Source organism: Hyperolius riggenbachi, chromosome 4, assembly GCF_040937935.1.
Source record: "Hyperolius riggenbachi isolate aHypRig1 chromosome 4, aHypRig1.pri, whole genome shotgun sequence".
Taxonomy (NCBI): Eukaryota; Metazoa; Chordata; class Amphibia; order Anura; family Hyperoliidae; genus Hyperolius; species Hyperolius riggenbachi.
In genome coordinates this window covers 19,310,266-19,334,639 of record NC_090649.1, presented here as the reverse complement: position 1 = coordinate 19,334,639, position 24,374 = coordinate 19,310,266, and the positions used below count along the sequence as shown (strand labels likewise).

The 24,374-nt window shown below is 45.5% G+C and overlaps 3 non-coding genes and 1 pseudogene across 3 annotated transcripts; all 4 read right to left on the bottom strand.

Moving 5' to 3' along the window:
• Positions 1-245: 245 nt before the first annotated feature.
• On the bottom strand, positions 246-441 carry LOC137505751 (U2 spliceosomal RNA). The gene has a single exon (XR_011020337.1). It is a non-coding gene; the product is annotated as a U2 spliceosomal RNA (small nuclear RNA).
• Positions 442-5,108: 4,667 nt separating this feature from the next.
• Positions 5,109-5,291, bottom strand: LOC137505778 (U2 spliceosomal RNA). The gene has a single exon (XR_011020353.1). It is a non-coding gene; the product is annotated as a U2 spliceosomal RNA (small nuclear RNA).
• Positions 5,292-10,734: 5,443 nt separating this feature from the next.
• LOC137505799 (U2 spliceosomal RNA) lies at positions 10,735-10,859 on the bottom strand (annotated as a pseudogene).
• Positions 10,860-18,186: 7,327 nt separating this feature from the next.
• On the bottom strand, positions 18,187-18,383 carry LOC137505726 (U2 spliceosomal RNA). The gene has a single exon (XR_011020323.1). It is a non-coding gene; the product is annotated as a U2 spliceosomal RNA (small nuclear RNA).
• Positions 18,384-24,374: the final 5,991 nt, after the last annotated feature.

Here is a 24,374-nt window from a genome sequence, read left to right as displayed (position 1 = left end):
TGAAACAATTGTTTTATTGTCATTGGGGAGAGGATTTCATGCACCCAGTAGTAGCAGCACAGACATAGAGCACACAGCAGCACAGGGGGACAAAACAGCACTTGCTGGTAAATTCAGCAGCAAAAGTACACTTTGCAGAACATCACTTGAGTTCACTTCACTTCAGTTAGTCAGTTCACTTCACTCCACTTTGTTAGTTACTTGGGGGTTTGAGTTTTGTTCTGTTTTTTGACACCAGTAAGAGAGAGTAGTGCACTGGTCCTGGAGGTACTGCAATACCAGGTCGATGCGCGGAGTGGACAGAGCAAGCTCTTCTTCCATCTCCCTGTTCCAAAAATCCATTTAATATATGGTCCCCAGATAGGGGACGTATCAGATATTAAACTGATAAGAACAGATTTTTTTTTAGCTTTCTTGGCTCCTGTTGCATGCAACAGGAGTCCCGGGTAAGCAAGGCTATTAGCACCATGCACGGAAAAAGCGTGAGTGCCCTAAAGCACCCCCACAAAATGTGCATGAGTAGCCACAGGCCCCACAATACAGCAGGGCCCTTCTGGTGTTCCCCAAAGGGAACCTTCCCCTTTGCCATCGGCTCAGGGGGTGGCATCCTCCAACACCCGAGGGGTTGGAGGATCCTGGAGTCCTCCGACACCCGAAGGATTGGAGGACCCCGACGTTGCCCAGTGGTTACCCAAAGGGCCTAGCCATGTGGCAACCGTGTCCACATGGTCCGGGTGGCTCCCCCGAGAGGGAGCCGGGTGGGAACCGAAGTCCCCGGTGCCAGCAAGCTGGCCCTGACCTTGCGGCCGGAGTTATAAAAATTCTGCACTCTCCCTAGCCAAAAGGCCGGGGAGCTGCGTTAGTTGGCTATGCATATGGGCAGTACAGACCAAAGCACCCTACTTCCGCCTGGGATCTGCCACATCCCAGGTTTTTTCAGGTGCACCTGGAGCGCCACTTCCAGGGGCAGTACGCCTAACCAAAGCCCTCAACCATTCAGCTTTGATCAATAGTAGATCAATTCCACCAGCCTCTGGGAATTACAACTAGGTGGGACACCCTGCCACTGTGCCATCCCTCCAGGTCCCCCAGAGGTCCCCTCTGATAAGAACAGATTTTTTTTTTTTTACCTTCAGATCGGCAACCATCTCTACATCAAGACATAAAATGCCTTTATGAGCGAGACATTTTCCAATCATCGGTTTTTAATCATTAATATCGGTATAATAATATTTTCTTTTTTTGATAAAAATAATAACAAAATACCCAGTTTACAAATCACAATAGAAGGTTAACAAGTTTATCTAAAGTCCTTCCGCAACCTTTCCATTTTAACAATATAATAATACACCAATCTCTTGGTAACATCACTTTCAAAATAACTTGACCTCCTACAACGGTACAGCTGAATTCTTTTCACCAGCCAAACAGGTAAGCTATATCTAACCGTATTCATAACCAGATCTCGTGTCAAGAATTCATAAAACATCTGATTGATGCCATACCACTGTTTAGCTTTCGTAGACTTCCACACATCCATGGCCTCCTTGCTCACTCTCCTTATCTCATCAGCCCATTTCACCTGCAGCTCTTCTCATTCTTTTACAATGGGCTCATAGTACTGCCAATCACGCTGCATAGCAGGTACACAATGCACCACAGACTCACCCTGCGCAGCTTCCTCTCTCACGGTCTCTGCCACACATCTCCTCGGCTGAGAAGCAGGGCTGTCCGGCTGCCCAGGATCCTCCATCTGAATTTCCATCTCTTTCTCCGTGTCCTCTTTCAGCACATCATAGGGGTTAGGTGACAGAGGCACAACTGGAACACTGTCTGCCCCTAACTCCCTGTCCTGCCTGCACCTCCTGCCACTCCATCTCACTTTGCTGCCTCTCATCCTCCTCCTCCATCAGGGTCCCCCAATCCGGCGACTTCTGTGCTCTCCTGGAAGCCCCTAACACTACCTCTTTCTCCTCAACCTCCTCCCCCTCCTCCTGCTGACTCTCATCAACGCCCCCTTCTCCTGTGGCACTACTGCTCCCAGCCAGCCCACTCTGCTCTTTCCCTCTATCTGCACCACTATTCTTTTTTGCACGCTTTTTTGCCCTCTTCTGTTTCCTTGACTCTATCTGTCCCTCCTCCTTCCCTGCCGCTACCTGTCCCTGCTTTCTCCGCTGCTCCAGGGTGCTCTCCTGTCCCCCTCTCACTCCAACAGCTGTCACCACGGACTTCCGAATCACATCCACATTTTGCATACTCTCCGCCTTCTGCGCCCGGGACTCCTCCTCCTCTACCCACAGCGCAGCCTCCACACATGATGAATCACCCAGCGAACCGTGACCACGCATCGGCATCTCTCCGTCACTCTCCTCTGCAAACATATCCGCCTGGTTGCTCTTCAAATCCTCCTTCACTGCAGCCTCCTCCTCCTTCTCTCCGGAACCCACCGCAGATGCTCCAGCCACCTCCGCACAAGTCTCACCAGACGCACCAGTCACCTGCAGCAGACACCTCCGCAGACGCACCAGTCACCCCCGCAGCAGACACCTCCGCAGACGCACCAGTCACCCCCACAGCAGGCACACCAGTCACCCCTGCACCAGGAATGCCAGACGCATCCACAGCAGCCACATCACTCCTCTCCGCACAGACAGCAGTTACATGCCCAGCAGGCACGCCAGTCACCTCCCCTCTCACACCGGCCGCCTCAATCACTAGAGACTCGCTGCGTCCATCACCCTCTCCAGGCGGCCATCACTCGTGACGTCACCATCCTCCTGCTCGCTCTCCTCACTGTCTCCCAACACATCTTCCTCCTCCAGCTCTCCACTCAGCGCCACTTCCAACGCATCAGCCACATCAAGCAGTTCCTCTAACTCCACACCAGCAGCAGTCAAAGTATCAGGAGCCGCCGGAGGCGTGGCCTCCACAGCAGCAGCATCGGCCCCTTGCCCGGCAGCCTCCTCACTCCTCCGAGTCTTAGCCTGAGGTCTGGGGCGGAACACACTCTCCCCCCAGCCAGCGAACATGCCACCTTGTCTAACAGCACCAGCATACGAAAACCGCTTCCTCTCCCGCAGCTTACTGCAGTCCTTGGCCAGATGCTCATCAGACCCACAGATATCACAGCAGCGGGGAGCAGAGCATTTGGACGCCATGTGGACCCTCCCCTTACACACCCGACAGACAGCTTTATTCGGACAGTCAGCTCTAAAGTGCCCATATTCATAGCAATATCTGCAGTATTTCGGTTGACCCTCATAGAACACAGTACACTTTTCACCTGCAACAGTGAAGGAGGCAGGGGGGTGAACAGTGCCCCCATACCCCTCTGGATCCGGCAACAACTTTACACGGTATTTCAGCTTACTTCTGTAATACCCAAACGGATTATTCAGCCGCTTCATCCCACCCACTTCTGAACAGAACTTTTTAAGGTAAGCCCTCAACATATTCCTCCAGGTAAGGATTGTATACATGCACAATTAAGTCCTTGTATCCAGGGTCAAACAACAAAGTTGCCTTGAAATTCCTCAAAAAAGCATTTTCAGCCGACAACATCAAAATCTTCCAATTTTCAAACGTGGCAAGACATTTTTCCTCGGAACAGAAAGTAATAAAGTTACCTGTGAACACGAAATCCTGCAAACTATAAACATCTGTTACCTTCAGCCGCAGGATTTCTCCCATCACACGGACCGCCACGTCACGCAAGCTGATCTTCCCGACATGCTCCTTCTCCACCTCCAGATGAATGGAGTTTCTCAAGTTCTTCCATTGATCAGCCATTTCTCCACTGGCCTTCGCCCCTCTGATGTTCCCAGGTCCTCCCAATCAAGGGAGACCGCCGCAAAAAGCCCTTCCGACCACAATCCAGAGTTTACACTCCAGATTGCAGCCAAAAGGCCGAGAAGCGATAACCCGATTACTCTCCGCAGCCGCGCCTGCCGACGCACCACTCTCCCTGGGAATTAAAGCGAAATGTCTTCTAAATGCAGCAGCGGCGACCAGCACACAACACAGCACTGCACCGCACAGCCGGCTAACCCCGGCCGTCTACCGGCTGCCAGGGGGCGCTCCTTCTCACTGCCTGTGCAGGCCTGCCGGGCGCCCAGGATGGGCGCACCTGTGCTAATCGCAGACGCACGGGCCAGGCTCAGCTGCTGCCTGATTACATTTGCATGGCCCCGCCCACCGCCGGAACAGCCGTCACCCCTCCGCTGCCGTGCCTCCACGTCGCAGAGAAAGTAAAGTAGGCTTCCGGCTCCCTGCATTCCGGCAACACGTTAGGAGAGAGTGTGGAGGGCAGAGGAAGTCAAGTCTCTAGCCTGGCTGTTTGAAAACACAGTGCGTCTTTCTTCGTTCATCCTCCTTCCTCTTAATCTCTCAGTCTGGACGTGCGCAGTGCGCCACAAGAGGGAGACACAGGCCGGGGAGTGGAGAGCCTAAACAGGAGTTGCCTTCCTAGCCTGCTACACACACTCACAGCCTGGCACTGATGCAGGCACCTGAGCAGGTGCTGAGTCACAGGAAGTCAACCGATGATGTCACAATGCCCTGGGCCCAGGCAGCTATATAAAGGGTCTGCAGCCAGGGCTCTGCCTGCCAGTCCGCTGGCAGCTCTCCAGGGGAGGGGTGCTGCTGCTGCTTCTCTTGCAGGGGACAAAGTGCAAACATGAAGGAAAGTGGTCCGTTCATGGTTTTTTTGGCCCGCAACAACTGCTCAGCGCAAGTAGAGTTCAGCCGAAGTAAAATTAATTTTTTTTTTTTGTTTTTTGTGTGATTTTCCTACTTCTTTTCTTGTCAGTTCTCAGGTTCTGATAACCAATGCGAAATACAGAGTCCATGAATAAATGACACAGATGCACAAAAAAAGCAGACACAACTTGAAACAATGTTTTTATTGTGGATTTCAGCTGTATCCTGCACCCAGCAGCAGTAGCAGCACAGACATAGAGCGCACAGCAGGGGGGACAAAACAGCACTTGCTACTGGCAAAATTCACTTTGCAGGACACTTGATTTCTCCACTTGATTTCACTCCACTTTGTTACTTAGTCAGCAGGGGATTTGAGTAGTTTTGATCTGTTTTTTGACACCAGTAAGAGAGAGTAGTGCACCAGTCCTGGAGGTACTGCAATACCAGGTCGATGCGCGGAGTGGACAGAGCAAGCTCTTCTTCAATCTCCCTGTTCCAAAAATCCATTTAATATATGGTCCCCAGATAGGGGACGTATCCGATATTAAACTGATAACAGATTTTTTTTTTCCCCTCGATACTCTTATAGTTACACTCAACCAATGGACATACATTTTACCAAAACTCTCCTACGTTGAGAAGAAACTTTAACTTTCACTCTGTTCTTATTCTATTTTTTTCCTCATTTTTTTCAATTTTTGTATATTCCATTTCGCATCTGCTCTTTCACCTTCTCTTTTCCTATCCCATAAATAATACACATACATTTCTGAAAGTGTCATTTTAAATACCTGTCTTGTTATTTTTTTCCCAAAGACCAATATATTCCTGACTTCCCATAAAGCTTATTTTGCCGCATTAATTACTTGCCACACTATTCCTTCTTTCTCACTTTCACATTCAATTTTCCTCCCATAAACTATCATGTCATGGTCCATTTTTGTTAATCCAGTTATTTCTTTTCATAGAGTGCCAATTTTCCTCCAGAACTTCTGTGCAAAGTTGCATTTCCAAATAAAGTGCATTACAGACTCGTCTAATCCACACCACCTCCTAGGACATTTTGCATTTCTCGCCAGTCTCCTTCTATACTGGAAATCCTTCACTGGCAAACATCTATGCACTATTGCCCATGCTAGATCTTTCTGGCTATTCGTCAAGTTCTTATTTACCACCATGTTCCAGATTTCTTTACAATCAAAACAGTATGTAGCAAGCACCTATGGAGGACCGAGGAGAACGTGAGACGTGCTCTCCACTCCAGTCACCTGTGCACTACAGGTAGCTTCTCAAGTAGACGTTTTCAATGAGTCAGCACCGTCTTCCATATAAAAGCTAGGTCATTTTTAGGTGTGGAGGATATGTTTAACAGCTTGAGAAAGGGCAGATTGCCCGAAACAGCGGAGCTGTCGCTGGCTGCTTGATCTCCTTGCTTTTATGCTTTGATACCAATAAAGAGCTTTTATATGGAAGACGGTGCTGACTCATTGAAAACACCAGATTTCTTTACACACGTTCCCATTAAAACCACCAACCAACTCCACTTCTTCCTTGCTCCTCACCTCCTTCTCCACCAATCTAGCATTAGCCATTTCTTTCATTGCTAGTTCTTCGACTTTATATTTTTTAACAAATTTCAATAAAAATCACAAAATGCTGAGGGATTAAAAGCAAATGGTTTTGTTCTGTCTGTCTATCCATTTTAATTTTTGTAAAAATCCATCCTCCGCCATATAATATACACTCATGGACCATACCTTCTCTCTTAAGAAGTCTACAGATAAAAGCCACATACTTGGTTCCTAAAAACAACCTTAAATCTGGCACAGTTCTTCCACCACATATCACGTCTTTCATCATTATACTCCTCTTCAGTTTTTCCATTTTAGAATTCCATATAAATATGAACACTTCTCTTAAAAATCTCTTCATATATACTTCACACGGGTAAAAAAAATCAAGCTAGGGTACAATAAAATCAGTAAAACAATTGCTTTTATAATTAAAACTTTCCCCAGCATTGTCAATCTTCTTCATTTCCAAAAACTCATAAACTGTTTAATCTTTCGCAGGTTCAGTTGCCAATTGTCTTCACCAGTAACCTTTTGATTAAAAACAATACCCAACACTTTCAATTTATCATCTTGCATTGCAATTTTTGTATTTCTTTCTTCCTTCCGCTCTCCAATCATACAGCACTTTCTTTTGTCCACGTTAACTTTAAAACCTGCCGCCATGCTAAAACACTACGCTAATAGCACTGCTCTATTTATTGTTCTATTGTCTTAGCATAATACAGTGACTTCATCCATATATGCTAAAACCTTTAAGCTTTTCCCACCCGGAACATTAAAACCTTTAATAACTTTATCTTTCTCTTTCCTTAACACCACAACTAAAGCTCTATAGCGCATATAAAATGTAACGGAGACAGTGGACATCCTTGCCGCACTCCTGATTTTATTGCAATTTTATCCGACTTCTGGCTGTTCCCTCCCCGATGCGTCACTCTAAGCGTGTGTTACGCTTAGAGTGACGTCATGTAAACAAACTCATGGCCGCCATCTTGTGGCCAAAAAGTAAAACTACAACAAAAAGTAAAAAAAAAAAAAAAATCAACACACAATTACATTAAAAAACTATGGTTTACATCCCACCCTCCCAAAAATACCCAAATAAATTGTTTAATATAAAAAAAACCAAAAAAAAAACCATTACAATGAAAAAAAAATGTAAATATTTAGCTAAGGGTCTAAACTTTTTAAATATCAATGTAAAGATGAAATATTTCTATATATTTTTTTATTTTAAACTTGTAAATAGTGATAGATGCAAAACGGAAAAAATGCACCTTTATTTCCAAATAAAATATTGTCACCATACATTGTGATAGGGACATAATTTTAACGGTGTAATAACCGGGACATATGGGCAAATACAATACGTGGGTTTTAATTATGGAGGCATGTATTATTTTAAAACCATAATGGCTGAAAACTGAGAAATAATGAATTTTTTCCGTTTTTTCTTATTCTTCCTGTTAAAATGCATTTACAGTAAAGTGGCTCTTAGTAAAATGTACCCCCCAAAGACAGCCTAATTGGTGGTGGAAAAAACAAGATTTAGATCAGTTCATTGTGATAAGTAGTGATAAAGTTATAGGCTAATCAATGGGAGGTGAACATTGCTCAAGTGAAAACGACAGAACGCGAATGGGTTAATATTTTCCCAAAACACTGGATAAAATTCTATTGGTAGTCAATCACTTCCAGGCGGTTTATTTTTCTGAAAAGTTTTGATTGTTTCTTCTATTTCTCCCAAACTTATCTCATCATCCAATATCCTCCTATCTTCTACTTCAATCTCTCTTGCTATTTTTCCTATAAAATCTACTACCACACTTTCTTCTATATTTTTCCTTTCAAACAACTTCTCATAAAAGGATTGCACTTTGCCCAATATTCCGTTTATCTCATTTTCTCCTTCCATCTCATATATATTTGTTTTTTTAATTGATTTACACTTCTTAAAAAAATATCTGGAGCATGTTTCTCCTTCCTCAATCTCTTTCACTCTTGAACTAAATATTATTTATTTTCCTCTCTTTTTTATCTACTTTGTTATATTTTCTCTCACGTCTTTCAGGTCGTCTTCTACTTCCATACCATATTCTCTTGGTTTAATCAGCCATTGTAATCTATCATTCAACCTATTTTATTCTTCTTTCTCTCTTTTTTTTCCTTTCTATGCCTTTACCTTTAAAAAAACATCCAATTATTTTTTTACACCACTCCCACCAATCTCCTTTAGTATCAAATTTTTGTTTTTTACTCTTCCACATTTTATAATTCCTTTCAAACTCCTCACATACTTCTCTCTTTTCTAATATTCTCACATTTAATTTCCAATAATTCCTTTTTATATCCACCTCCTCCCCAACCCCCTACTCACATTTTGGTACCTGGTGGTCCAAAAAAATATTTGCTTTAATCTCCATCTTAATTAAACTCACCTCTTTCGAAACAAAACAAAGATGGATTTTACTGTTGGACTTATTGTTACTCCAGGTCCAACCCTCTGTATCCTCATACTTCTTCCTCCACACATCCACCAAATCAAAATCCACCAATATCTCTTTTAGGAGTTTGGACAACTTATCCGCCCCTCTCACTCCCAAACAGTCCTTCTCTTCGAGGATATAATTAAAATCTCCCAAAATAATTTTAATTTCCGAAACAACCAAAAAAAATAAGTTTTTCAAAAAAGGCAATTCTCTTCCTTTTTTCCACATATCCATAAATATTTATTTCATCCTGACATTTATTTTCCCAACTAACATCAGAACTCTACCCGGTTCTATTTCTATCTTTTAATGCAAAATAAAAACATTATTTTCATATAAAATTCCTAGTCCAGCATTTCTGGTTTCATTTTCACCGGACCAGTATGCTAAATTAAAGAAACCAAGATCACTGTATTCTTCATTATAGCTTAAAAAACACTCCTGTAAAAAATAATATTCACCTCCTCCTTTTGCAAAAAAATCTGACAGTCTGCCTCTTCGTAACTGCCCTCAGCCCTCTTACATTGAGGGATCCTATTTTAATATGCATTGACAAATCATCCAGGGTAATTATTGCTCTTTGATTCCCCAAAGAATTCCTCTTGTCCATGTGGAATAGAGTCATCCACCCACCTAGAGCTCACCAACCTTTGCAGTAAGAGATTTGGAGTACCAAGGGACTCCATCTGTTCTCCAAACACTTCCGGTGTCCCTGGGTGCAGCTGTAAATCAATATGTAATGGTGAAGCACCTGTGCCCACCGAATCTACATCCTCTTTCCTTCCCTCCTCTTCAAATCTAGCCCTTTTACTAGCCAAAAACTCCACTTCCTTCTCTTCCGCACTTTCTTCTGCTTCCTGCACCAACTTCTTCTCAATCAACTCCACCTGCTTCGCTACTTCACTATCCATGGGTTCCACCTCCTTCTGTACCTCCTCATCCTTTTGCTCTTCTTTACTCCTTGCTGGATTCTTCTTTTTCTTTCCCTTCTTTCTCTTCCCCTCCACCTTCTGCCATCCTACACCCTTTTTCTGGTCTTCCCCTCCAGCTTCCATGTCACTCTCAGTCCCTGGGTCACTCTGATCTTTTGTCTCCTCCTCCTCCCCACTCATATCCTCACTTTCTATCTCTTCTGTGTCTACAAAAGTATCCTCAATGTCCTCCTCAGGACCTCTATCTTCTCTCCTTCGTATTTCTTTCAGGACCTCAGCAAACTCTTTTTGGCATTGTCTCTTCTCTCTTCCCCACAGACGGGCAATCTTTATACAGATGCTCAGTACTCTGACACCTGTTACATCTCTTTGGTTGCTTACACTCTTCCATCTTGTGCCCTAAATTTCCATTTCTACACTGCATTAGCTCCTTGTTGTTACATTCAAATCTATGATGCCCAAAATTTGAACACTTCCAACAATATTTAGGCATCCCAGAATACCTTAGGAAGCCTTTGTTCCTCCCAATACAAAAAAGTGTGCTTGGTAACCATCCTCCTCATTACTGTAACTTTTCAATTTAACTTTAAAGGTCCTTTTCCCCATCCAGATGCCAGCATGCCCATTAACTTCATGCTGAAAAAAACCTCCTGAAAAATCCTCTTCAAATATTCCTCTACTTCTCTCCCCGTCACATATGGATTGTACATCATGACCGTTAAATTTTTTATTAGATTAGTATGTTTGAAATCAATTTTAAATTTTACCAAATTTGGGTGCTTGCATTTATCATTATACTTTCTCTTAAAAGCTTCATACCTCTCTAACTGGTGAAAAACAACCTCTACCCCACTGTGGTTTCTGAATTCGGACAAACAGAAAATTTCTTCCTTCCTAACTCCACACGGCACCAGTAATTCCGCAAACACCTTAACACTGGCGACATGTTTAAAGCGCACCTCTGGGGCCACTGAAGTAAACCTATTCTTGTCTTTCTCCTCCACCCTCAGGCCTCCTTCCTGAAAGGACACCAGTAAAAGAGAGTAGTGCACCGGTCCTGGAGGTACTGCAATACCAGGTTGATGCGCGGAGTGGACAGAGCAAGCTCTTCTTCCATCTCCCTGTTCCAAAAATCCATTTAATATATATTTTTTGACCACAGCATTGCTGATTTCTAACCTTACCTGTCACCAGAACAAGGCAGACTGAGTACTATACTAGCAACATGATGACCGTCTTGCCAGAAACACTCGCATCATAGGCCTTTTTTAAAATTATTTTTTTATGTAAAAAACAAACATCATCACAATAAAGACTACTACAATATACACAAAACTAGACCCTCCTCCAAAGCCCAACCTCCCACAAGTTATCAGCACTTGCTTTCCCTAACATCTTAATATCATACTGATAAACTATATATAAATGACTAAAAAATAATCAGACACCTGCCTCGATTGTCACAATTTCATTTTTAAAGACATAAGTTCCTAATATCCCACAATACTTCCTTCAGTACTGCCACACCACACCAACCTACTTCTTTCAAAATCCCCAACCCACCACCCTGTCAATAAACAGATATAATCAAGTTGAACACCCGCCCTAACTTTCTTAAGAAAAGGCTCTAATTCTTTAATCAACTTTAGCAAATTCACACAACCAAAACAAATGATACACACTCTCTCTCCCACCACACTCAACCCTCGGACACTTCTCACTCCTCACCATATCTCTCTTTTTCATAAATTCACGCGTCGGCAAACAACCATGCACTGATATCCAGAACACATCTTTCACACGATTCGACACTCCTCTCACACACATATACTTCCATTTAGTTGACTGCACTACATTCAAACCTTCCATCCTACACACCACATCTTTCTCTCTGATCCACTCCTTCAATTTCCCTTTATCAAAAACCTCTGGTCCTCTGTCACCAAGCCTCAGCTCATCCCGAATGATTTTGAGGACCAAATAAAAGGGAGGAATAATCAATGACAACTGTCTCCTCAGATCTTTAACCATCCAACCCCACTTCAACCACTGCCATCCGCCCTAATACTCCATCATTCTCACTGTTCTATTTCCGGACCGCATCGTACACGCCATGGTCAACCAATAATGCATCCTTATAAACATATTTACATCAATCAAACGCAAACCACCCTCATGTACAAAAACATTATTTCCAGTCTCTCCATTCTTGAATTCCACACAAAAGATGCAATCCTTTTACACATCCCTTTCACCCAAGACCCACTCGGCGGAAAGACCATACTTGCAAACAAAATTAGAGGCAAAATAACAGCTTTCACAACCAGCACTCTCCCCAACATTGACAGATTCCTCAACTTCCATAACCCAAACTTCTGATTCACTTTTGCATCCACACTCTTAATTCTCTCTCCCTTATAGCTCCCGATCAAACGTCACACCCAAAATCTTTATTGTATCGTTCCTTTCCACATTCTCCACAGACACTCACCTCTCTCCCCAGACTCGCCACTTGACATTTACCCCAGTTAACATTCATCTTAGACACACCACAAAAAAATCTTCAAATGTAAATTTCTCTATTCGACTCACACTGCCAACTCACCACAAACACCACATCATCCATATATGCACACACTTTAACTGCACAACCATTCCCACCAGGCACTGCAATCCCTCTATACACTTTATCATTCTGCACATACAACAATAACGGTTCCATTACACACAAACCAACGGAGACAGGGGGCACCCCTGCCTCACACCCGACAACACATCCACACTCCCAGACATCCATTAACAATCACTCTGCTACTAATACCTCTATAGAAACTCTTGAACACCTTCAGCAAAGGCTGAGGAACCCCCAACCTCAACCAAACCTCAATCAAAAACAAGTGAGACACAGAGTCGTACGCTTTCTCTAAGTCTATCGACTACCAATATTGGCCTATTATTAATCTGCGCGCAATAAATTAAATTAAACTATCAGTAATTCTCCTCTCAGGGACTGCACACACCTGATATTTAGCCATTAATGTATCGACCACCCCTTTCAACCTATTAGCCACCACTTTATAGTCTGTATTAAGGAGCGTTATCGGTCTCCAATTTTTAATTAATCGCCGATCACCCTTTTAAAAGATTAACGTAATTACACCCCTCTTCATAGTTACTGATAAGACACCCTGCTCCCAAACAAATCTCACCACCTCAAGCAAATGTGTCCCAACCACTTCCCAAAACTTTAAATAAAATTCTACCAGGATCCCATCCTCCCCAGGAGTTCTCCCTTTTGCCATCGATTTTAACATAGCCAACAACTCCACCTCCCCTATCTCTACACACAACCCTTCCGATTCTTCTCCAGACAATTTCTGAGTCAGAATCCTACAAAAATCTACAGTTTCTCCAGGGTTACGATCCTTCCCTTTAAATAAACTACCATAAAAACCCTTAACTCCTTCCAACATTCTATCTCCAGTGCATTCATTCTCCTCCACCAAAACCGAAGACAACACATCCCTCTTAAACACCTTTTTAAAGAAAAATCTTGAGCACTGCTTGTCTTTCTTGATTTTCTCTAATTTTGAGAGCAGGACTAATTTCCTTCCTCTCTCAAACCATATATTTTTCCTTTGTTCCTTCACTTTCCTAATTTCCTCTCCCACCTCCATCTCAATATTTTTTAACTTAAACAAAAATTGTAGATGCTCATTAAGACTATCTTCTATCTCTCTTCTCTCTCGCCTGCCTACCTCCAACCTTCTTAAAGAACACAGAAATTTCTTTCTTTGCCTCATCCCACCAGTCAAGCACATTCACAAAACAAACCTTCCTCTCACAAGCACATGCAAACCACTTACTAAACTCCTCACACATCTCCACATCATCCAACAACGACACATTCATCTTCCATACACCCCGTCCAAACCTCACACCCGATCCAGTATCCACACTCACACTAATTAACTTATGATCAGAAAAAGAAACAGACTGTATATTGAACGAGATCAGACCTAAAGAATCAGAAACAAAAACAAAATCAATTCTGGATTTTACAGTACCCCTATCCGACACAAAAGTAAACCGATCATCCTCATCACCCACCTCCATCGCACAATCCTTCAATCTCAAATTTCCACTAATCCTTACAAAGAAACCTCGACAATGCGCATTCCTGCAGAAATAATGTCAGCAGGGATATTTGCTAAGAAATCAAATATTGCTGCTCTACGGTAAGCAGAATTTATCCCCCTGACATTAAGGGACACCACCTGTAGATTCATAAGAAATCATAACATAAAAAATAAAAACAAATTCACATCCCTCCCCTGTCCCTCACATCATAAACCAGCCTATTGGGTGCTGCTGGTGAGTTAGGTCCACTTGATAAGGACGTCGTATCCTCCTCCCCAATACACAACCTCTCAGGACTAGACAAGGGACTGTATCTTGGTCCCCTTTAAGCCTTTTTGCAGCACTGGGAGTCCCCTCCGCTTCTTCCCCTCCTTCACACTTATACCCCCTAGCTGACCAGCAGTAGGCTGAACATCACTGCACTCTGTTGTCTCCATCTCCTCCTCCAGCTCTCCAACACCACCCCTTCATTACCATCTGGCGTTTCCACAACCAGATGGGACACCTCTGTCATTTCATCCACGGACAGAAGCTCCTCCTCCTCACTCTCCTCCACTCCAGAGGAGGACACAGCGATGTCCTGACTCACATCAACCATGCCCCCTTCTCCCAACACGCAATCAGCAGGAGCAGTGGGCGGAACTATTTCCTCTCCGCTAGATGCCGGAATCTCCCCCTCACCAGTCAGCGGGACATTAACATCCTCCACCACCACATACTCCTTCCCCCCTCTTCAGATGCCTCCAGCGGGCCTAACACATCACTCTGCACAGCAGTTTCACTCACCGCAACACCCAACTCACTTGGAGTTAGGCCACGCCCCTCCACCTCGCCATCAGCTGTGACATCATCAGCCCATCTTGCACACGAGGCTGAACATTTTCCACCACTGCAGATTCACCATCTACATTGACCGCTTCCAATAACTCAGAGTCACAAGGGGACCCCAGCACGCTTTTAGCAACCTCCTCCGCATGCGTGTTCCTCAAAGCATCTTCCACAGCCGGCAAGTCATCCATTTTAGCGTGGTTGTTAGGTACTTTACCAGAGGGAGTCAGGGACAGATCATGCCCATCAGCAGTAGACCCCTCCCTCCTCACCCTGGATTCCTCATGCTCCAGCATAGCAGTAGTAACCTCAGCACCATATATATCACTTCTTCCCCTGGCAGCAGCCTCAGCGTAGGTATACACCTTTTTTCCCCTAAGTAAGGGCAGTCTCTAGCAAGATGTAACTCACTCTCACAAAGGACACATTTTCTTTTTTCCGTACAATTTGTTGTAAAGTGGTCCCTACGTTTACATCTGGAGCAATGTGGCCTCCGGTAGTCCTCTCTCAAGTAGTGCTGGGCCGAAATTACGCATTACCGTAATTACGCATCGTAATTCACACCGTAAGCGTTACAGGTAAGGTTACGGTATTAAACGTAATTAATTACGCGTAGACCGTAAGTTACGTTATTACGCGTAATAAATTACGCGTAAGACCGTAAACTCCTATTGAAATTACACAGTCTGCCGTAATCGCGTAATATTACGCTCCCGTATAATATAAAAAAGCCGCCGACTTTAAGGGTTAATAGCAAAGCCCCCTTAAATGCTAAGAGAGGCGGGGAGGGCAGCGGGAGCCAGTGGGAGTTAGCGTCCTGCACGGACCTGACAGAGCTCTGAGCTATATAGCTCAGAGCTCTCTAAGCATCTTTGAATTTGGGCTCCAAGGAGCCCCATTGGTCCTTAGCAGACCAATGGAGTTCCTTCAAATCAGAAGGAACCCCATTGGTCTGCTAAGGACCCGCATTCTGGCTATCCCAGCCTGCATGGGGGACAAGGGGTTAAAGAGGTCTGGGAGGGGGGACCCCACGTCGTCTTTTTTTTTTCATATTTCTCACACTCAGAACGAAGTAAGTAAAACTCTTCCCACTTGGGGGAATCTATGAAAATAATACACTATTGTTACCTGTGCAAAAAAAACTGACATTTTATGCATTTGAAAGACATTTTTCACCTTGAAACTTAAAAAATCGATTTTCTCAAAAAGTATAAGGTCTTTTTAAAAAAATAATGTTTTTCTCTTATTCCCACTGATCCCCTTAATATACCCTGGGAATTTGGTGTTCCTAAATTTTAAGCAGGCTTTGCTATTAACCGTTAAAGTCGGCGGGTTTTTAAATGTATACATTTTTCCTTTGAAACTTTAAAATCGATTTTCTGAAAAACTATAAGGTCTTTTTGAAAAAAAAATTTTTCCTCTTATTCCTTCTGATCTCCTTAATATATTCTCCAGGCTCTTAGCATTTAAGGGGGCTTTGCTATTAACCCTTAAAGTCGGCGGCTACCTAACATTGATCCATGCGTTAACTTTTCCGCTTGGGAGCATGGCCTTATGCATTAATTGGTAGTAGGAAATTACGCGTAAGACCGTACCGTAACAACCTGTATTACGGTATCCTTACGCGTAATTGCGTAAGGACCATGCATAATTACAGACATGAAACGTAGATAAATGTCTACACCGTAACCGTAATGCGTAATAGTGTAAAATTACGCATAATGATCCGTAAGCGTAGTTTTTTCCATTACGCCCAGCACTACTCTCAAGTGCCCCAACTGCTGACATCTTCTGCAAAACTTTGGCTGTCCACTATACACTATATTAAATTTTTTCCCGGCAACCATAAACACAGATAGGGGGTGATGATACCCACTGTACCCATCCTCCTGTCAAATTTAATTTTGCTCCTAAACACCTCCTAAACATTAATTTGTGGGGGCGACTAATAGTCAAAATGTCTGTTCAAAAAAATCTCTACCAACTTAGGCTCCAAAAACGGGTTAAATAAATGAACAGTCACAGATTTCTTCTCTGCATCAAACAATAATACAACCTCTGCAGTCTTCTTCAAAATCGGATACACTTCATCCTTCATTGCTTTCATCAACTTTTCATAATAAGCCAGACACACCTCCTCCGAAAAAAAAGACAAATCATATTGACCCAAGTGTGGAAAGTCTTGAATTGCGTATAGATCCATTACCTGTAAGTTTGCAACTCCTTGCATAATTTTCTCTATGATCTCGTAGATTGCGATATTCCTTATGTATGCTGGCTTAACCAGTATCTGGAATTAATCCCATAATTTTGTCTGTGAAACCATCACAGCTCTCCCCGTAAACACAGTGGCCCCCAAAAGGAGGACCCCGATAATCCCTTTGAAGCGATAACCCATTGATTGTCCGCAGCTGTGCCCGCCGCGACAGCACTCTCCATTAGATTTAAGGCAAACTACCTTCTAAATGCAGCAGCGATAATGATGGCTAACCCCTGGGGCTACCGGCTGCCGCGGGGGGGCCCCTTCCCACTGCCTCTGCAGGCCTGGGCACAAATGTGCTGGACGGAGACACAAAGGCCAGCCTCAGCTGCCGCCTGATTACATTTGCATGGCCCCGCCCACCGCCGGAACAGCCGTCACCCCTCTGCTGCCGTGCCTCCACGCTGAAATCAAAAGTAAAGTAGGCTTTCAGCTCCCTGCATTCCGGCAACACACTAGGAGAGAGTGTGGAGGGCAGAGGCAGTCAAGTCTCTAGCCTGGTAGGCTTGCTCTGACTGTTTGAAAACACAGTGCGTTTCTCTGCGTTCATCCTCCTTCCTCTTAATCGCTCTGTCTGGAATGCGGGGTGTGCCACAAGAGGGAGACACAGGCCGAGGAGTGGAAAGCCTAAACAGGAGATGCCTTCCTTGCCTGCTACACACAATCACAGCCTGGCACTGATGAAGGCACCTGTGCTGGGCAGTAGGGGGGCACAGGAAGTCAACCGATGATGTCACAATGCCCTGGGCACAGGCTATATAAGGGGCTGCAGCCAGGGCTCTGCCTGCCAGTCCGCTGGCAGCTCTCCAGGGGAGGGGGGTGCTGCTGCTGCTTCTCTTACAGGGGACAAAGTGCAAACATGAAGAAAAGTTTTCCGGTAATGGATTTTTTTGCCGCAGCAACTATGCAGCGCAAGTAAAGTTCAGCCAAAGCAAAATAAAAAAAGAATTTTTTTTTTCGCTTTTCTTTTCTGTTCTTGGGTTCTTATAGCCAGGCGAAATGCAGACTCACTTAGTAAATGACACAGATGCACAAAGAATACAGACACAACTTGAAACAATGTTTTTATTGAGGATTTCAACTCTATCCTGCACCCAGCAGTAGCAGCACAGACATAGAGCGCACAGCAGGGGGGACAAAACAGCACTTGCTACTGGGAAATTCACTTTGCAGAGGGACACTTGATTTCTCCACTAGACTTCACTCCACTTTGTTAGTCAGCTGGGTATTTGAGTTTTGATCTGTTTTTGGACACCAGTAAGCGAGAGTAGTGCACCGGTCCTGGAGGTACTGCAATACCAGGTCGATGTGCAGAGTGGACAGAGCAAGCTCTTCTTCCATCTCCCTGTTCCAAAAATCCATTTAATATATGGTCCCCAGATAGGGGACGTATCAGATATTAAACTGATAAGAACAGATTTTTACTTTTTAATTTCAACTAGATGACAAGAAAAAAGGACAAGTTTAAGGCAAACACCTCAAACCAGTCAAAAAATCTGCCCCATTAAACACAAAAGAATTACAAAAAGATTTCCCAATTTTCAAAAACTCAAAATCCAACCTGAATTTTAATTTTCACTTTCCTGCAAAAATATTCTCAAGGAGAATTTATATTTAACAAAAACACAGCTAAATGCAATGTTAACTTATTAAAATGCAGATATGAATCCTCCTGAAAAAACAATTTTAACCTTTCCATCATCCATTGAGGAAAACGGTAGATTGTCCTTAAACCCTCTAAATTTGACACCAATTCACAATCTGATGTTTTCCATCACTATATCTCTCATAAGACACTTTATTTGCCCACCTCTCAACAGCTTGACTCAACCGATACAGCTCATAAAAATTAGGATCATCCACATCCTGTGCTTTCCTCAAATAACCAACAGGTCTATTTGGTTCTCTCGAAAAAAATGCAGGACACATAAATTCTTTGTGATCCATTCCACAATTACCACAGATCAGCACACTCTGCTCCACTCTCCCAGCAACACCCGCCACAGCTCTCCTCAGAGGGATCCCAGGACTGGCAGGACTTTCCTCCGCAGACTCCACCTCCTTCTCACTGCCAGACACTTGCAAGCGTGCATATGGATTAGTGGACAGCAATCCGTCAGAGTCAGACTCCTCAGCCAACTTCATTTTTTTTTCCCCATCAAACTCACCACTGGTGCCTTCACCAGACTTCCTCATCCTCTGCGCAAGCGTAATCCCACCGCTACCAACAGTCTGCCACTCACTACCTTCAGCCTCACTCTCAGACTTCTCCATTCGTGTTCCCCAATCACTGGGCTCACTGTCCATCTCCTCCTGCAACTCCTCCCCTCCAGGCACGTCACTCTCCTGCTCACCTGACATCACATCACCACCACTCAACTCCGCCCCCTTAGCAGTCACCTCCGGACTCTGACTGCCAACCACCTTCCTCTCCACACCTGTCACCTCTGCACTCGCCGCCTCCCTCACACCAGCACTCGTACCCTGCTCAGCTACCTCCTCCACATTTACATCACTCGCCGGCTTCCTAACACTCCCACCACTCGCGTCACTCACTTCAGCATGGCCACGCCCCCGCCGACTGCGGACAAAGTACCGCCCAGCAACACTGAGGACTCGCCACACTGCTCACATGTCACAACGTCATTTTCACCACTCCCACCAGCATGGCCACGCCTTCCGCCGACTGTGGACAAAGTACCGCTCGGCAACACTGAGTACTCGCCACACTGCTCACCAGACACATCATCATTCTCCACAGCTTTTTCCACCACAATCACACTGGATACATTATCCTCCGCACAGCCTTTCATCTCAACATTCTCGCCAGTCACTTCCACATACTCCGCAACTCTGGACACCAAGCCACGCCCCCCCCCCCCCCCCGCTCACATCACTCGCTCCTCCACCATTCACCGCCTGCTCCTCCGCCTCCCGCACATCACTACAGCCATCCTGCGCACCCGCTCCAGCTCCACTCACCCCAGACTCACCCCCGGCAGCCATACTTCCCTCACCACACCACTCACCCGACACTCAGCCCCATCCACAGCATCACTCACCCGCTCAGCAGCAGTCTCCTCACCAAGCTCCATATCTTCAGCATCAGCAACTGTATCGGTAAGTACATCAGTATGTTCAACATTATCAGCAGTTACATTAATCACGGCTACAGACACAGATTCCTCCCTCCTCCCAGTGTCCGTTTTAGCACCCCCACCCAACAAACATCTCCCCCTTCATAACGCTGGCGTAGGAAAACAGGCTCCTGCCCAAGTTCTTTTTACAGTCCCTCGCCAAGTGTTCAGCTGAACCACATAAGTCGCAGCGAGGTGCAGGGCAGTTAGCAGCAACGTGTCCAGTCTGTTTGCAAATGCGGCAGCAGGCCTTATTCGGACAGTCCGCACGAATGTGCCCGTACTCAAAGCACTGCCGACAGTAGCGCGGCTGCCCCTGATGAAACACAGTGCACCTCTCCCCAGCTACTGTAAAGGAAGCAGGGGGGTGCACAGTTCCTCCGTATCCCTCAGGGTCCGCCTTCAGCTTGACTTTAAACTTAATTTTGCTGCGATATACCCCATAAGTGTTCAGCAGATTTTTGGCCTCTGTAATAGTGTCACAGTACCTCCTCAAGTAGGCTCTGATCACGTGGGCCTCCAGAAACGGATTCATTAAGGTCACTGTTAAATCCTTGTGACCCGGGTCGAATCTCAACGCCAGTTCGAATTTCCTCAGCAGGCAGTAAGTTGCATCAAACGCCTTGAACCTCCAGTTCTCAAAAACTTGGATACATAACTCCTCCGCATGAAAGGTAACGTCCTATATCCCTTCCGATATCCGATCTTGCACAGCAAACAAATCTGACGCCTGGACTCCGAAAATATCCCTCAGCACGTCAATCATCACAGTCTTTAGTCCGACCTCCTTCAAATGATCTTTCACCACCTCCATCCAAAGGATATTTCGTAATGGTTTCAAGGTAGCCATCGCCACAACCACATCCACCAGCCGGCCTTCGCCTCTCTGGTGATCCCGGGGTGCCCAAAAGGAGACCCCTCGCTAAACCCCCCCGGCCCAGACCAAGCGACCGTCTACCCACTTGATCTGAGCCAAAAGGCCGAGAAGCGATAACCCAATTATTCTCCGCAGCCGCGCCCGCCGACACAGCACCCTCCGTGGGAATTAAGGCAAACTACCTTCTAAATGCAGCAGCGGCGATCACCACACAGTACAGCACAGCACAGCGGGCAAACCCCGGCCAGCTACCGGCTGCCAGGGGGGGGGGCCCTTCCCACTGCCTCTGCAGGCCTGCCGGGCAACCGGGATAGGCACACCTGTGCTAAACGCAGACGCACGGGCCAGGCTCAGCTGCCGCCTGACTACATTTGCATGGCCCCACCCACCGCTGGAACAGCAGTCACCCCTCCGCTGCTGAGCCTCCACGCCGAAAAGAAAAGTAAAGTAGGCTTCCCGCTCCCTGCATTCCGGCAACACGCTAGGAGAGAGTGTGGAGGGCAGAGGAAGTCAAGCTTTTAGCCTGGAAGGCTTGCTCTGGCTGTTTGAAAACACAGTGCATTTATCTTCGTTCATCCTCCTTCCTCGTAATCGCTCTGTCTGGATGTGCGGGGTGTGCCACAAGAGGGAGACACCAGCCGGGGAGTGGAAAGGCTAAATCCTCCTTCAAATCCTCCTTCAACCCAGACCCAAAAAAACCATAGAATTCAACTGGTAACCCATCCACACCGGGGGTTTTACCCTTTGCCATCCCTCTCAGAGAACCCTCAATCTCATTCTCTGATACCGGACTTCCTAAAAATTCAACATCAGCTGGATCTAAACTTTTATCCAATACTTCACAATAATCTGCAAATTCTTTCTTCTCCACCCTTCCACCACTATACAACTTCTCATAAAATAATTTCACCTCCTCCACCATCTCACTCCCACACACTTCCCCCTTCTCAGTCCTTACAGCCGTAAAAAAAATAACGAACATTTTTCGTCTTCCTCAATCCCTTTAATTTTGGATCTAAAGACCAATCCTTTACCCCTCTCCTTAAACTCCTTGTCTCGCTCCTCGCTCACTTTTTGGATTTCCTCCTCCACTTCAATCCCCCAATCACGAAGCTTCAACAGTGTTTGTAAATGGGTCACTCTCTCCACCTCCTTCTTTCTCGCCCTTCTCTCCAACCCACATTCTTAAAAAACCGCCCAATCTGAGACTTACACCAGTCCCACCACTCCAAAATATTCGAGAAGGACTCCTTCCTACCTCTCCACCTCTCAAATTCCAACACAAAATCAGAATATACATTTTCTTTCTCCATACACTGCGTATTCAATTTCCACACTCCCCTACCAAACTTAACTCCAGGACACATCTCCACCTCCACCTTCACCTCAACATGATCCTTAAATCCAAAAGGATTATGCCCATATTCACAAGTCTTCACAAACTCAGAGACAAGTACAAAATCTATTTGAGACTTAAACTTCCCACTTTCCCAAAAAAAACGTAAAGAGCTCAGTCAGTCCACTTTCCTTCCCCACATCAATTAAACGTAAATCTCTAATTAAATTGTTCAAAGACCTACTTGTTATATCCAACTTGGATGAATCACTCCCCACCCTGTCCTTCACCTCCCGAACACAGTTCAAATCACCCACCACCACCGTACTTATCCGTCCCAACAAGTTCACTTTTAGGACTTCCAAAAACACCTCTCTTTCATTCTTCTTCGCAGGTGCATAAGCATTAAAAATTCTCAAGCTTTCACCCAGATATTTGACAATCACTTCCAATAACCTACCCCGAACAATAACTCTGTAAGAGACAATTTTCACATTGGAATTTTTTACCAAGACTCCAACCCCCTCATTCTTAGATTCAGCAGCGATAGACCATATAGTCTTGCCATATGCCCATTGCTCCTCTTTAGGAACATATTTCAGACAGCATTCCTGAAAACAAATGACATCTGCAGCCACACCTGCAATTTCATTCGGAACCATCGTTCTCCTGTACAATGAACCAATCGATCTAACATTTAAAGAAAATAGTTTCAAACTCATTATGACAAGAAAAAGAAATTATCCATCATAATCAGGTAACCATATCTTCAGAACCCTGCTTTACTTTACGGGCTAACCCGCTAATGGGCGACTCCACTAAAGAATCCCCAATATCACCACTAGGTGATGCAATACGTAAGGCAGGAGAAGCCCCAGGATCGTCATACGGACTTTCCTCCTCCCCCTCACACAGCTTCAGCCTCTTGCAATCTCCCACCTCACACTGGCCACTCCCCTCATCCCTAGGAGACTGCCAGGGTCTTACATAGGGAGAACTCTCTCCAGACTGGACCTCCGTCACCACCTCCTCCCGAAACTCCACCTCCACAGAGGTCACTTCCTCTTCAAAATCCTCCTCACTAGTAACTACGTCATCAACCTCAGCATCCGGAGCATCCGAATCAGACACCGCAATGTCCGCAGCCAATACATCACTTGCAATATCCTGCTGGGACTCGGCAACAGGGGAGCCTTGAAACCGCTCAACCCCGCCTTCTATCTTTATCTCCTCCTCCGCTGTCGGGCAACCAGAAACCACGCCAGACTGCTCACCGCTCTGTACCTCCGCTCCAGTCTCTGTGCCAGGTAACTTCTGCACAGCCTCAGGTACAGTGACAGTCACATCAATCACAACCTGCACATCACCCCGCACGTTAGAATCACTCTCCTGCACACAAGGAACAACCTCCGCTCCATCGGGACTTAGCTCCGCCCCCTTCGCCTCCGATCTCCGCTCATCTCCATTCTCAGCGTTCACCTCCCCGCCGGCTGCTACAATCACAGGCTCCACACCAGCGGGTACCTCCACACTCACGGCAGACTCCTCCACACTCCTCTCCTGCATGGCAGCAGCCTCCACACCCGGCGCACTATCAGTACCAGCAGACCCAATGCACGCCACACTGCTATCACTCCCAGCAGGCGCACTATTGGTCCCAGCACCACCGGACACGCCAACAGACTCCCTCTCCCTCCGATTTGCACGAACAGACAGACGCTCATTCATTTGTCCTCACAATATCGGCATACGATGCATACACTCGTTTCCCCATCAGTTTGTGACACTCTCTGGCTTTGTGATCACCAGATCCACACAAGTCACATTTAATCCCCTCCTGACACTCCCGACTTCTGTGCTCAGCACTCCCACACCTCAGACACACATCAGCCGAGCAATCATCACGTATATGCCCAAATCTCCTGCACCTCCTACAATACTGCAGCATGCCCTGATAAAAGGCTGTACATTTCTCCCCAGCCACCATAAACACTGGTGGAGGGGACATATACCCCGTTGGTGAAGAAGGTTCCTTTAAGAGCTTCACCCGGTATTTTATCTTACTTCTAAAGACATTTCTATGGTTGTACAACTTCTGCCCCA